The 15,776-nt window shown below is 40.1% G+C and overlaps 1 long non-coding RNA gene across 1 annotated transcript; it reads left to right on the top strand.

The window, feature by feature from the left end:
* Positions 1-1,421: 1,421 nt before the first annotated feature.
* LOC118691872 (uncharacterized) lies at positions 1,422-12,891 on the top strand. Its single transcript, XR_004981083.1, has 3 exons — positions 1,422-1,468; positions 8,613-8,689; positions 11,660-12,891. It is a non-coding gene; the product is annotated as an uncharacterized LOC118691872 (long non-coding RNA).
* The last annotated feature ends 2,885 nt before the right edge of the window (positions 12,892-15,776 follow it).

The following is a 15,776-nucleotide window of genomic DNA, read 5'->3' as shown; positions in this document are numbered from 1 at the left end:
CTACCCTTCTCTATAGATATGTTAATTTACTTTAGCACCAATTAATTCATGTGTTTCAACCTGCCTATCCTCTTTTTTTTTTCTCCAGGTTAGAATAGCTTTGGGAGGTGGTTCTTGAACTCTCACTGAGCTTTTGCCAAACCAGAAGTGTTCTCAGTCAGAGAGGAATGTCAAGTGCTTAACTACAATTCATTTTAGTCAGAAAGAGAATAAATAGCACACCACCACATGTGTCAGAACAAAACCTGTCTGTGTGGTGTTTGGGTAGGTTTTAACCATAGCTCCACTTAAAGGATTATACTGCTTTCTGTGGGGAAGGGGAGGAAAAGGGGACTCTCCCAAAGCTGGAAATGATGCACACAATTGCATTTCACCTCTACACAGGTGTGAGTGTAGGTAACTGAAGAAATTGGTCTTACCTGCATGTTCTTCATTTTAACCTGGTTATCATATCACTGTTTGCAAAGCAAACCTCTGCAGATACAGAAGTAAGGACAGACTGGACTGAACCTAAAAAACCAAATGTTGTCACTTCTGTGATCTCAGAAGCATGGAAGGGTTTGGATTGGAAGGCACTTGAGGATCATCTCATTCCAACCCCTGCCTTGGAACACCTTCCACTAGACCAGGTTGCTCAAAGCCCCATCCAAGCTGGCTTTGAACACTTCCAGGGATGGGGCATCCACAGGTTTTTGTGTTTTCTGAGCAATCTGTGCCGGTGCCTCACCACCCTCCCAGTAAAGAATTACCTATCTGCCGTGACTAAAATCTTGGTGGGTTTTTTTTCAATTTAAATCATTTGACAATGCCTGAAGTTTTCACCAATGAACAAGGCAGAGATCTGTAGACACCTGTCTAAACTGATGTTTTTCTGGATTTCTGATCTTTCCTCTCTCCACCTTTCCACCCTATTTTTAAATATCCTAATAAGTCCTTATTTCAGCCATTGTTCAGGAAGTAACAAATAATATTAACATAAACCATGTAACCAAGGCAGCATTACACAACAGCAATCTCTGACACTACTCATTGATATTTCTAGCTATGATAGTTTCCTTCTCCTTTCTTGAATTTTATTTTGTTTGGACTGTACCCATTCTTTCCTTTCTAATGTTTGGCTTTTTCCAGTTGATGAATATAGGGTTTAATTCTCTTTCTTACAAAACATGAACCAGCCTGGCTTTTCTCATTAACTTCCTTATTAGCATAAGCACCACCACCTGTAAAATTATTCATGTGAACAGCAGCATGATGCTGGGAGCTGTATATATTAGATAACACATATTCCCTCTTAGAGTTAAATGCCAGGATGGAAAGACATTGCAAATTCAGCTTTCAGGACAAGTTTGAGGGTTTTTTGTTCTCCAATTATTTTGCAGGAGTGCAATAAAAAATCTGGAGGAGATCAAACTGGCTCATTTGGCACAGGAACTCCAAGCAACCATGCAGGACTGGAAACTTCTAGTTGGTAAGACTAGAGTTTAATCAAAGAGGAAAGTCTTTTACTCAAAGTCATGCAGTTTATTACTCCACTATAGATTCTCCAGAAGACTATAATACCTTGCTGTAATGGTAACTAGGAAAATACTTTGAGGTTTTAAAGCAGGATGTGCAGCTCATGCTGGTTACTGAGTGATAAATGATACAGGCTGCACAGAAAAACTATACAAACACATTATTTCGGCTAGAACAGCAAAGCACTTCAGATATAAATTAAAAATAACTACAGTCTTGTGGTCCTTGTCAGTTATTTACAAGCCTCTTGAAATATTTCCTTATCTGCCTTTCTCATAAGAAATTAGGCAATTATAGTATAAGTCTGAAGCCAGAGAACATCAAATAATGAATCATGATGGCATTATTACATGGGAAGTAGGAACAAGGGGAAGGCCAAAAGAAACCCCAAGGATTTTCATCTTCAGGAAATCTATTTTAAATGAAACTGAAATAAAAGCCTTAAATAAGTTTAACGTAATTCTGAGGAAAAGGCAGTTGCACAATGAAGAGGTATTTGGAATCTGAAATTCAGCTTCAGGATATTTCTAAACACAAGAAAAGATTTTCCTGTCATTGAACTGGTCACAAATCTTTGTATAGGGGAATTTTTCATGAAAGAGACAAATGTGATCTGGAAGTTCAGTGACTCAGGAGTTTCTTAAAGATGGGGGGAAAAGTAAATCCATCAGTGTATATGCATTCTTTATTAACTCTTAATGGCATAGTAAATGTATGATCTATATTTATGTATCTATGAAAATATACTGTTGTGTAACAACTATCATAAGAAAGACTTTCAGGATGAATATAGTTGGAATTTTGAGTGTTGTGGATATTCTTGGTTTTGTTTGGGTTTTTTTCACAGTTTGAATATTGGCCTAATTTATTCTCGTCTGATTCAGCTTTAGAACATATTTAATGATAATTCATGTGTTTTGGTTTTCTTTTCTGGATCAAAATTCTAGCTTTGTTAAAAATGCATTACATTCCCTACAAACCAAATCAGACATTCAAAATATGTCCAGCTCCCCTGAGCATCAAAAGGAGGAGGGATCAGCAAGTCTCAGGCTTCATCTTAATTTGACAATTTGGAGGTAATGTCTTTAGGCATTGTCCATAGCAGATGCAGATAAAATGAGCCAGTGTTCTCCAGTAAAGGGGTTGTTGATGTCCTATTCTGCTTGTGCTCTATGAAAGATGAAATCAGGAAATTGATCCCCTCACTCACCAGAAATTGCAGTCTGATCACAACAGGCAGGACTGATGGCTTTGATTGCTGAACTCTTCTCACAGCCCTCTGCTCAGCTGCACTGCTATTCACTGGAGCAATGGGCCATCATAATTGGGCAACATTCTTTTGTGTAAAAAAATATATTTCTATTTAACTTTTTAATTCAATTATTTCTTCTTTTAAATGAATTGTGTCAAGAGAGGGCAAATTGTCTGGAAAAGACGCTATTTGAACAAAAACCCAGTGACTCTTTTACTCTTTAAATGACACCTCTGTATTCTGTATGTGGTACAGGTCATTCCTAAGAACATGATTATACTTCAGTTTGCACCTGAAGAATGAGAACCTAATATTTTTTCCTGACCTCAAATGTGCTGTAAGGCAACATGTGGCTAAAATTTCATTTTTTGAAGGATGAGAATGCTCTGAGGCAGTTAATGTAGTTCAAGATATGTCATTCCTGATTTGGCAAATGGCAGGGCTGAGAACTGAATATTTTGGGTAAATGGAGTACTGGGTTATCAGGTCTACATGAAATACAGCTGAGAAATATATAGGTAATAATGACAGCTGGCTATGGCATGCCACTGTTCACAAAGGACAAGCTATAGCAAATTGAGTCAAGAAAAGGAAATCCTTGATGTTACTCTGAAAGGAATTATTAAAAGCAATTTTAGAATATTTAGCTTGGATTCAGAGAAAATCATATTCTTCTTCTAAGGCTGTGATGAAATATCCTTCTCATAAGGATGTGAACATTTTAGCATCAGTATTTAACCCACCCTTTTCATGGACTCAGAAAATGGTGGGGAACGTCTCACCATCTTATTGAGAGGTGAAGGACATAGAGATCCTGGGCAATAGCACTTGCTGAGCAAGTTCATTTTCCAGTTTAGAAACACCAAACAGCTTCTCAGAGCAAGTGTTAGTTATGTTCTTTCTTGTGTTCTGCCTGTCTTTGAATCTTTTCCTCTCAATAAACACACAGGCTTCACTGTTTGTTGTCAGGAAAAGCCTAAGTCATGAAATGTGAATAAAACTGACTTACACATTTCTAAGGGCCTGAGAGAGAAGAAGGATCCATCATGCAAGGTGCTGTCTAAACATGTAGCCAGTACTTAGAGTCTGAGTAAATAAAACAGGAACAGAAAAGTTCAGTGACTTGCAACAACCCATGAGAAGAAACAACAGCCTGGAGTCAGTCCAGCTGCTCTGACATCTCGTTCATTGCCTTTTCCACTGGATATTGCTGAACTGACATCTTGGATGGTGCAAAAAGTACCGCATGATATATACCAAATGGGAGGCTTATCACAGTTATCTCTGCAATGTCTGGCAGCAGAAGGATTTAAAAAACAGACATCAAATTATAGAGGCATAGATCTACCCCGAGTGTGTCTGTTCAGTGCAGTAATGCATAACTGCTTGATTGTCCTCAATGAAATCCTCACGCTGCTACTCATCTCTACCTGTCTCCAAATACGTTGAGATCAGTGTCTGGATTTATTTCTTGCTCTTGGTCTCAGGTGTAGCAATTAAAGAAATGTTCTGAATTGCTGAGAGCACCAGATGTGTGCAGCAGAGCATCCTACCCTGACAAGCATTTTGCTTTTAATAGTTCCTTTGGGTGCACATTGGCGTCTGGTTTTATTTTTCTGTTTATACTTTGTTTTTCTGTTTTATGGCGCTATTTTCTTGATGGGGTTTTTCTGTTTCTTGCCTTGGAGAATGGTTTGGGGTAGCATGGATTATGGCACAGCAGCATTAAGAGTTGTCTCCTGTTCTTGTTTTCAGTTTTTTAAGGTCATTCTAAGTTCTCCATTTGAGTGGTCGTGTATGGAATAAACAAAGAAAAATATCCACTGATTCTGAAACTGAATTTTGAATTGTGTTGATGTCTTTCTGGACTTTCTTGATGTCTCTCGTCTTCCTGGACCTGATTTAACATATATGTGACAAGATTTCTTTGGGAGCAAGGTTGAGGAACAAGGCTTTTTAGTCGCAGTAGTTGCAAACCTTCTTTCACCTGCACCCTAGAAATGGTGGGCACCTAGAAGGTGGCAGGGGATTTTCCTTTGAAGTCTGTTTGAAGATTTTATCCTCCAGTCTAACTTTCAGACAGTTCTTCACTGCAGAGTGGAACAAGATGCTGAATTGCAATCTTAGTGCTAGGGTGCAGCAGCAGGCATATTCTGATTTAGAGAAATCTGATCTATTTTTCACTGAAACGCTTTGTAGCAAATTGAGAGTGCCATGATGGATATGACTAACTGACAAGAGCTACAGACTATGTTCATTCCTACAAGTGGAGAAGAAAGTCTTTCCTGACTTCTGCAAGAGGTTTTCTTTACTTCCTGAAGAGTGGAATTTGACTACTTTGACTGCAGTGTGAGCAGTGTTAAATGTTACTCAGTGTGGTGAGTGCTATTTCTTCAAACTAATACAGGCAGTCAAAAAAATAGATCCTCACACATTTATAATTTATAAGGAATGTTGGGTATATCATGACACCATGACCAATGGTATCAGGGTCTAATATTGGAACTTCTTATCTCACCAAAACTTAATTTATTTAGTTTTTAGAGCAACAATTCAGGTGAAACCATGATAAGCAAAAGATTAAAATTCTGTCAGATAAAAAGCAATCCTGTACCATTTCAACTATCCTAGTTTTCAAAAGGGAATGAAATCTGCAGTAATTCATACAAACATAAATATTGAATAACCATTGCAATGGATTGGATTAATAGATACATAAGATGAATAAAAACATATTTTATTTAGTCCTCTGCTAATGGTGCCAACAGATTACAAGGACTAACCTGTCTATTGCAATGTTACTCATCAAATAGCTAAAATTCAAATCTTTCCTCTTTTTTTTTCCTCCTCTCAGAAAAATAGCACAGCCAGGATAAATAACAGCCTTTACATCATTTTGTTTCTCTGGAGACTAATCCTGATCTTACCCATCCAACTTCATGCACATGAATATTCCTGTTGATTAGGGTAGGAAAGTTTTTCACATCCACAAATCATTTTGGAATTTGGAGCCATAATGTGTCAAATTAATTCCTGACCTCACTCAGCTACCTGTGCATCCCCTTGGCTGACACCACATGACAGAATTTGGGCATAAATTTGGTGTGAGAACTCTTGAAGCACAAACAGGAGCCAGGCCCCCACTGATGGTCCCTTGGGCTCAGGTCCCATTCTGCCCTCTCTCCTCCTGTCTTGTAGGGATGAGCATTTCAAGGGTGGAGGTTAACAGGCATTCCTAACTATGCATGGCATCCTACTCCTTAATGCTGACATAAATGGACTGTTTCCTAGGAGACAGCTCAAAATCAAATAAATTATTTGAGAGATATTCATGTTAAAAGATTCCATGGAGTTCATCCTTACATAAAACTCCTGTTACCAATTAGCTGGCTCTAGATCAGGGCTACAAGATGGGGCAGATAGGATCTACTTCCCTCTTCACTGTGTGACAAAAGCTGTGTGTGGTCAGACCCCCAGACCCCTTTTTTCTGTGTTGTGCTGCCAGCTGAGTGCTCCAGAGCCCCTGCACTCCTGCCCTTGCTCTTTGGGTCCACTCTTTCCTCCTTGTGCCCTCACAGTGACATCTCCCACAGTCTGAGGGTAAGTGTGAGTGGTGTTAGCTGGAGGATTCCTCTTTCTGTCCTCCTGGATCCAGGGTGGTGCAGTGCTTCAGGCCCCAAAGCCTTGAGGCTGCAGTTTATCCCCCCCACCTTGCATTTCAGAAGTGATAAATCAGACATTCTGCTTTGTTTTTCTCCACCTCCAGTGGCTTTTCAAATTGCATCTAGTTAAAGAATTGCCCATGAGCTGGCATTAAAGGTGTACCTCTAGGAAGTATAGTACCTGAATAAAAATGTTCTAATTCAGAAATATCTTTCCCACCTTTTTGTTGCCCTTGTTAGGGAAAAATGCTTCACTTTAACCTCCAGCTAACTGATTACCTGCCAGTTCTGATGCTGTGTTCAGAATTAATGTGCTCGAAAAGCCAACAGAGATGACTTGTGTTTGGGCACCTCGTGGGAAAACAGGGAGATGAAAAGCCTTAGGAAAACTTTGACAAATAACTTGGAGTGTTTGACCAGCTATGCACAGCTGCTGCTGAATGGAGAATGCAACGTGCCAAGCAGAGACAAAAGGGGATCAGCAGGGAAGGCAGCTTTGGTATCAGCACTGGACATTTTACTCTCAGAAAAGGAGAGGAAATCTGCTGAATTACCTGTAGGAGGTGTGCCTGCTTTTTGGTAATAGATATGCATGGTTAAAGAATTCCTAACCACCAGATCCTGTACCAACGTATGCTGGAATTCTCTCTGAGGTCAGTGGAGATACATCCATGCACAGCACCTTAATTTGATTGATTGCATCCTACCTATCTAAACATGCCTAAAAGACTTGTTTGCAGGGCCACAATCTCTCTTGTGCCCATTCCAATTCTGTATTTGAGGTGATAATGTCTCCTCATAAATCCTGGATGCGATAGCACCAGCATGACCCATCACTTCATTACACCAGAGCTGTGCGGTGCACTGGGGAGGAGTTTATCTGGACAGAATGGACTTGGTCCAGGAGCAAATAAAGGAGTGAGGAATCTGATTATTTCTGGGCCAATTCTGTATGAGTTACAGCTTCTCAATTTTCCTGATGTCAGCTAGTTTTACTTGTTTTGTTTTCCTTCCTCACACAGGAGGTGAAATACCTAGCTAGCACAGACATCTTCATGAGCTGCTGCTGTCAGGAAAGCCAACCTGAAATTTGGATCTGAATAGGATGCAATGTACCATGAGCAGTGTCATTTGAGCATTGGCTGTTTTGGTGCATGCCAGGCTTGTTCCAAAATCAGGGATCACCTCACTGTCAGCAGCAGGAGTGGTGGCTCTTCAGACACCCTTGTCTTATCCAGTGCTGTCTGGGAGGAGCAGCCCAATTTCCTCAGCTTTGTGCAAATGAGGAATCCTTGTACAGAGGCAATTCCTTGATGACCAGGTACAGTGGATACAAGTATAGCGTTTTTCACTGTCAGCATGAAGGGATTAAAGGAAAATTGTATGTCCAGCTCTAGGGCACTCTGCACTGCTTCAGACATGAGTGGTAGGGGGAAAGAACTAATTCTTCTATTATTTATTATTTCAAGTGTTTCTTTATGATTATTTCCTAGTGATTTCAGAAATAGCTGTTCTATCTTGGCCTTGCACTACCTTGTTTAGTCTGATGCTATATATCACTTGTTTGTTTCTTCCAAGGCACTACTTTTTCCATGTATTTACTTCATGGTTTATATTTACTTAATGCACATCTTTCAACAAGACCCTCAGACTTCATTCAATGATTGCTGGAATTTCCTGTGTGTTCCAAAGCATAAAAATTACATCTGTGTGTTGAGCCTTCCCTTGCAAAATTCCTCTGTGATTGTCCTGTGCAAGTTTTGTAGACTTGATGGGCTTAGTGGACATAACTCTTGCAGTTACTTGCTGAGGTTTTAAAGTATTTAATTGGTCTTGAATGCACAGAGCAGCTCTCCAAATACAGGACTGAGGTATTTACTGATCCCTTTTTTCTGTTCTGCACATTTGAGTTGTCAGTTCTAGGTACTTGCACAAAGGAATTGTGAACTGTGATGGTTTTCACCAGAAAACTAGGTGTTGCTAAGGGGAACTTGTGGGTGTATGTCCTTAACTGCAGCACAGTGACAGCTCCTCAGTTACTGCTTTTGGCACCTCTTTTTAGTTTGTGCCTGCTCTGAAGTTTAGAGTAAGCAAAAAATCTTATTCAACAGAAATGCTTTTACCCTTTTGCAAAATTTTTGTTTACTTATCAATTTTTTATTTCAATTTTTTTTTTCACTCAGGTTTTCATTTGATTGGGAAGTACTTCTGCAAGGCTTTATGGAAAAGTTAGCTGGGTGTTTGTCCTGCTCCCTCCCAGGTGAGTGCCTGCCTATTCCCAGAACTCCCACACCTTTTGGGTGAGCTTATTCCTGCGCTGCACACTCAGAACTGGTGAAAAGCTAATTTGCTTGCTTGTTTTAGTTTCAAATTCCTAGGGCCTAAGCACCAACACAGAATTCTTCCTGGTTATTGGTTAACACCAGTAACTAAGTACCAGATGGCATCTTCAGCACCTCATGCAGAAATTAAAACAAATATCTCTTATTTCAGGAAACTGATTGAAAATTAAGATAAGGCTGCATGTTCTGGGGGCTGAGTAAAGTATGAAGGACTTAATGTAAACCCCCATTGCAGATCACAACCTGGATGTCTCTTATGTGATCTCTGTTACCCCACAGATTTTGGGCCCAGAGAACACAATTTCCTAGTGCCAAATAGCAAGAATAGCCCAGAGGAAAATTATTACCCAGCTCCAAAGGGCATTGTGAGTGCTGTGGTGCTGCTGCCCAGAGATGGAACCCAGCCCTGCCCTCCTGCCAGCCTGCCTGAGCAGCCAGTGTTGGTGCCCTGCCCTGCCCTGCCCTGCTGGGATGGATTCATAGAATCATTAAGGTTGGAAAAGACTTCCAAAATAATAGTGTCCAACCTTTTGACTGAGTCCACTGAAACAAGTCATTGCCCTAAGAAACTGTGCTGCAAACTTGCATCAAGTACTTGAGTGGGAGAGCCCTCCCACCCAGCAGCCATATAGTTAACTAACATGGTCAGCTAACTTAATTAACTAATTTCTAATCAGTTAGAGGTTTAGATAGAATCAAGAATAAGCATTTGGATTAAGAAACAACACTTTGATATTAGAGCTGTGCCTTTTGTCTCATGTTGTGTGAGAATTATGGTGTAGGGAGAGTTCATTGCCCAGAGATTTCCTTGTGGGGAAGGATCCCTGTCCAGGTGCAAGTGGTAAAAATCATACTTTGTCAGTTGAGGGCAGGAGAAAAATCCTCTAGCAAATAAAAATCTACAGTGTTTTTATTGTGCTTCCTTTAGAAATAGATGGCAATTAGTCCATTCACATTCTTGTCCTTTTGTCTGTGGTTCCTTAGTGCCAAGAAATCAGCGTGTGTTTTTACAACACACATTCATTCATCTTTGAATTTTTAAATTAATATTTTTGTCTTCTGAAAATAAAACTTGAAGTCATGCATTCTGAAGCAATGACAGCCTAAATTTGTTATGAATGCCCAAAATAAAATTTTATTTTCTTATTAATAACCTCTTTCATAAAAATAACAACCGAGTATATATTCATTGCCAGAATTCTGAAGAATGTCATATCACTAAAGGGGAGAAATTGCTAACTAGACACCTGGAATTGGAATTTCTTGAGTAATAAACTAGCTTTTGACAGCTGCAGCCCTTTTTTTGCAGGTGCAAAAAGAACATTTTCTTCTTTTTATTTTATCTGCTTTACATCACTTAATGACTAGAATATTCCAAGTTGGGAAAACAACTGGTAGTTGAAAGAACAGGAAAATTTGCTTATCCTTTCCCATTTTATGAGTAAAAGGTGAGCTGGGGGGGAGGGAAGATCTGAGATCAACCAGTTCTAATCTTGAAGAATAAGAAAGCAAGGAAAAAATAGCTCAGCTGATTTATTGCTGTTGATATTTGCACTGTTCAGTACCTCAGCTGCCTTGAAATGCAATGAATATTTTGATAATATTTCCTAAAATATTCAGGACACAATGTAGTTCCACTTAAACAATTAGGTTCTTCTGGATATTTTTGTTCAGAAGCAGCATGACACAAAGCACACATTAAAAAGTGAATCAGGTGACTAAAACCTCCATGTCCTGTTTTTCTCATAAATCAAACATAAAAATCAAACCCCAAAATAAACACTTAGATATATAGTGACGTGTGTTATTAGTGTGCTATTTGTTTTTGTTAACTAAGAGTTAACAAAAACAAATACTAAATACCAGCTCAGAGCTACCTTTCTTTGCAATCAAGCATTTTTATTAGGTGTCAGTCTCTGAGAGTAACCCTTTGTCATGAATATCTGCTAGAAAGCACAACTGCAATGCAAATTGAATTATTTAAACTGTGATTTAAATCACAATTAACAAAACTGATTTAAATCAAAGTGATATAAATTGGTCCCTCCTGCTTTAAAATTAATTGAGGATGTGCTTTGAAAACACGCTCCTATCAGTGCTCTGGCTCAGTGGGTTCTCCATATCACCCAAGTTTTAATAAATCAGAGCAAGGGATGGAATTTTTATTTAGTTCAACAGTCTCGGTCGCTGAATTTAAGGCCACTGAAGAATAGATTAACATTTATAATTGCTAGGTTGATCAGCAATGCAAATTAAAAATGGGGATTTCAAAACAAATTAACCTTTGCAGTACATCTTGTGGAGACAGACAGACAATGGTATCGTTGAAAAGGTTCCCCTCATCCTTGAAGTCACAAATGAATGTATTCTTCATGGTGCCTTGCTGCTCCACAGCCTCTGGAGTCTCAATGTCCAAAAAATAAACTGTGATAGCTGAAAGAACAACGTGGGCTCTTTGAGGCTGGAAGTCCCCACATGGGCTATCACTGCTTTGTGTCGCTCCAGGCAGACTTGTGTATTCTGGGCTAAGATTAGGATGTTTAGGCTAGGGCTAAATGGGTTTATAATTAGATATGTCCCAGCCCCTGACCTGTTAATTGAGGTTCATACTTCCCTCCATTTACCCTCCACCTGTAATGAGACTGTGATTTAAAGCAGTTGATGGAAAAAGGGCTTTCTGTACCCACACACATTTCTACTTCAGTGTGCCCATCCTGTGCTCTGCTGAGAGCCTTTCTGTCCCTCTTTGAGATATCTCACCAATAGAACAAGAGACTGTGTCACTAAGGTCTGTGCTGTATTTATTTATTTATTTATAAAATTAAGAGCTTAGATTCCATCTGCAGAAAACCACCCAGCACCTCTGCATTTCCAATGTTTCTCCTCAGGCAGAAAAGCAGTCATAACAGAGAAGATGGAGTGGATTTTGATGGCACCATACAGAATCTGAGGAGGTCCAGGACTGTTCCTTCCATGCTGAGACATCCATGGAGCTGGGAGATGCAGAACCCTGTGGAGTGTTGTGTGGAGAAAGAGTGAGGGAAGCTAAGGACAGCTGTGGATGGAATGGAAAGAGTGATAACCTATGAGAGCAGACAAGTTTGGTGTCTCTTGCTCCTGGGAAATTCTTGCCAATCAATGTAGCTGATGCAGGAGCTCCAAGCTTTCTGTGTGGTGGTGTCCCAAGGAGCAGAAGACAATGCACATCAGAGAATATGCTGATTTGGAAGGAATGCACAAGGATCATTGAGTCCAGCTCTTAGCCCTGCACAGGATACCCTAAGAGACACACCAGAGTGCTCTCAGAGTGCCTGACAGAATTGTCCAAACACTTCTTAAACTCTGCCAGGCCTGGGGCTGTGCCCACTTCCCTGGGGTGCAACCACTAATAACTGAAGTTGAATGTGAAGAAATATTCCCTTTTTCTCATAATTTGTGTACTTACACAGTCCTCACCAAAAGTGAGCCATTAGAAACAATTGCAGAGTATATGACCCATTAGTCTGACCCTGTGGAAAATATTAGCTTATGCAGATGTTGATGCACATCCTTTGTGTAATGGTAGAGCTATTGTGTAACTTGCCTTTTTTTTCTGTGAGCAAACTTACACCAGGGGAAGCTGGTAGTACTATCTTCTGATCACAGAGCCCCAGAAGGATATAAATAGGGAGTGAAGAATGGACAGTGGTATTAAAAGCTTGCTCTGAATGGATTTTTTTTTTCTAAGTTTAAAAATAGAAACAAAACCTAAACAACCTAAACTAAATAGACCGGAATAAACACAGAACTGTGGCAGGTATTGTCATCACTGCTCACACCAGTGAATGGTTTTTTGGTTAATGAGAAAGCAAAGCCAGGAAGGAACCTTAAAGATGTCCAAGTCTGAGCAGTGGAAATGCAGAAGTTTTTTTCAGGAGGTAGAGCAGAGATGAGGAGCCTAACCCTGGCCTGGTGGAACAGGGTGTCCATGCTCTAGGTAGGGCTTGGTGGTGCCCACATCAGGCACGGGAGGTGGGGACAGCCCTCCCTTCCTGCCAGGGCCACACCAGCCTCTCCCAGCTGAGATGCTCCAGGCTTCTGTCATCCAGAGGATGGCAAAATGTGGGTGGTAGGTGAAGAAATGCTGATGAAGGGGATATTGATGAGGCTACTGAATAGTCTGCCAAATACTTGGAATATCTTTCAAAACTTTTGGCAGTCAGAACACTGCAGCCTGGAAGAAAAAGACTTGTGTGTCTTGTTCAGTAGATGTTTCCAGCTGCTGGTAATGGTATTGGCAATAGGAGTTAATTAATAACTGGAAAGTTACTGCTTTTTAACGCATGCAAATGTTGTGCAACTGCCATTGATGTTCAGCAAAACATGCCCTACTTCATATATCTCATTTTTTGTCATCTAAATAAATTGCAGGTTGTTGAAAAATCCTTCCTTTCCCAAAACTATATTATTTGCTAAACATTTTTGGGGGGTTTTTGAGGGTTTTTTTTCCTCTCTGAGAAGAATAAAATACTGCACATGGCCCTTTTCCAAAATCAAAGCTCTTTAGTAGGGTTAGCCTTTCTGGTCTATCTTATTACTGATATTCATACAGATTACTGTCAAACACAGATTTATTGCAATATTTATTGGGCTGAATTTGAGATTACTTATAATGTGGTTAGATGGCTATTTATTAGACATGTCACAGTAGCTATTTAACACTTCTATAGCTGTCTAGCTGGAATTAGGACATAAAACAGAATTTATTGTATTCTATCCAGAAAATGTTACAGGAAGAGTAAATTCTAGGAAAGACACAACTGTCAGAATAATGAAGGGACCAAGAAGAAAAAAGTAGTTTTAAACAGCAATTCTCAGCCAAACTGAAAGAGGGAAATATTCAGGATGTGAGGAAGTCCAGGTGCAGATTTTAGGTTCTCTAAAGTGCACCAGCACTCTGCCTAACAGCTGACCTTTCCCTCATGAAGTGGACATTTTTCATTTAGAAAAGGAAATGAGAGTCATCTTCTTTGATTAGTTTTGTGCTGATTAAGTAGAGTTAAAAAGTACTATGGGACCATTTTCTCAAGGAACAATTTCATAAGAATCAAGCCTTTCACAAGCAGGTGGTACTTTGGTGTTTTTAATGTGTTGTGTTAAGGTGGTATTGACTAGAGTATTTCACTGTGATGGATTCAAGTGACTTTTTTTCCACATTAGTGTGTTTTAACTCCACATTTCAGTGTTGTGAAAGCTTTTTGGAGCATCAGGACAAAAAGCTTTATTTTCTATTAATATCTATGGGGTTTAGATCTTTTTCTTATTTGAAACAGAAAATGAGTGCACATGTTGCTTGTCTCGTGAAGAAATGTGGATGAGACTTTCCTGTGAGGAAGAGTCTGTAAGTGCAAAAAAATTTCAAAAATACTTATGAATTTCCTTTAAAAATAGTTTCCTGTAACCTTTAGAAAATGTAGATTATTTAGGAAAATAAGTCCCCGTTTTCATACACAGACACAGACCATCTTAAAATACTTCACCAAGAGAAGTCAGTCTTTCTGTTTTACAAATAAACCCATTTCTGTGGGAGGATGTGGAGGAGGGAGGAAATGAGGCCATGGAAAGGTTTGCAGGTGTGAGGGTGAAGCTGGGCAGCCACTGCTTCCCACTGCTGGTGAAGGTGTGCAATGGAGGCAGGACACAGTGAAGGGAGCAGTTCTCCTTTTCCTTGTGCCTCCTTCTGGCATTTTCTCAGGGCAAATGAGTGTTTGTGCCCAGTGCCACTGCTGTGCAGGAGCAGCAGACCCCATCCCAGCCTTCACCTTTCCAGCCTAATTCAAACTGTTCACCCCAAGTCCCATGGGAATTCCCTCCCTGCCTGTGCCTAATTATCTCATCACAGGATGGCAGCTGTTGCGGGCCAATAAATCCATATTTATCCCTTGGTTCTTGCAGGTGGAGGAACTCAAATACCCCAGCCTTCAGATATTGCAGCCTTGAATGGCACAGGATGAGATGTTGAGCAACACAGAAGCAGGAGATCATGGGGGGAATCTCTTTGTCCAGATTACACCTGCATTGAGATAAGTTTTAATGATGATTTTTTAGAGTGTAGCTGCCAACTAAGTTCAAGCTAATGCTGGTGAGAAACTACAGTAGGCAATTCAAGGAGGCTATATATTTTCTTAAATTCATTAGCTGCCCATTGAGGGTTGAAGAGAACATAACTAAAAATAGTTACATATGAATTATGAAGTTCAAATGGAATGTGTTACTTTGCTCGCACAAAACTTCAAGGGAGACAAATCAGAGAGGTTTATTAGCATATTCTACTTTTCCAACAAACCTTACAATGAAGGGAAAATATAATAATGTAAAGGAGTTGAAGATTCATGTTTCCATAGTAGCTATATCTGCACTATCCTTCCTATGAAATTCATTCTCTGTGGGTGGTGATGCTGTTGAATATTTTTTATTTCTCAGCCATCTTTGTTTTTTCCCCTGTAAGCAGCTCTTTTGTGTATATCTATTAACATGCAATCCTCTCCTGCCCAGAACTTTTTCCAGCTGCATTACACCTGAGCCAGGGGTTTTGCAGGGAGAAAAGGGCTGCACGCAAAACTGATCATAAATACACTCCCAAAAATTCATTTTTATTTGAGCTCATTCATTCTAATTGTTCTCTTGAGGCTCGATTTGGAGTACAGAGAAATCCAAAGGGGGCTCACTGGGCTGTGGGTCAGGTTCAGGTTTTCAGGTCACCTGTACATGGCAAGCAGTGAATAATGAGCAGCACAGTGCCAGCCCCTTAGGCCTGACCCTGAGGATGGAGTAAGAATTCAGGCACAGATCTCATCAAGTGCAGTCTCAGGGATGGAGGAGAGCACAGCACCCACCCCTTCTGCAGCCAAAGGCAGTCACAGACAGACCTTAGTGACCAGCAGGCTGCTGTGCCCCAGTAATGCAGCTGACCATGCCCTGATTAACTGGTGCAAACTGTGCCCTGAACATTTGCTCTGTGGAATT

The sequence above is a fragment of the Molothrus ater genome, chromosome 11, assembly GCF_012460135.2.
Source record: "Molothrus ater isolate BHLD 08-10-18 breed brown headed cowbird chromosome 11, BPBGC_Mater_1.1, whole genome shotgun sequence".
NCBI classification, from domain to species: Eukaryota; Metazoa; Chordata; class Aves; order Passeriformes; family Icteridae; genus Molothrus; species Molothrus ater.
The sequence above is the reverse complement of the archived record's forward strand: the minus strand, read 5'-3'. Positions and strand labels throughout refer to the sequence as shown.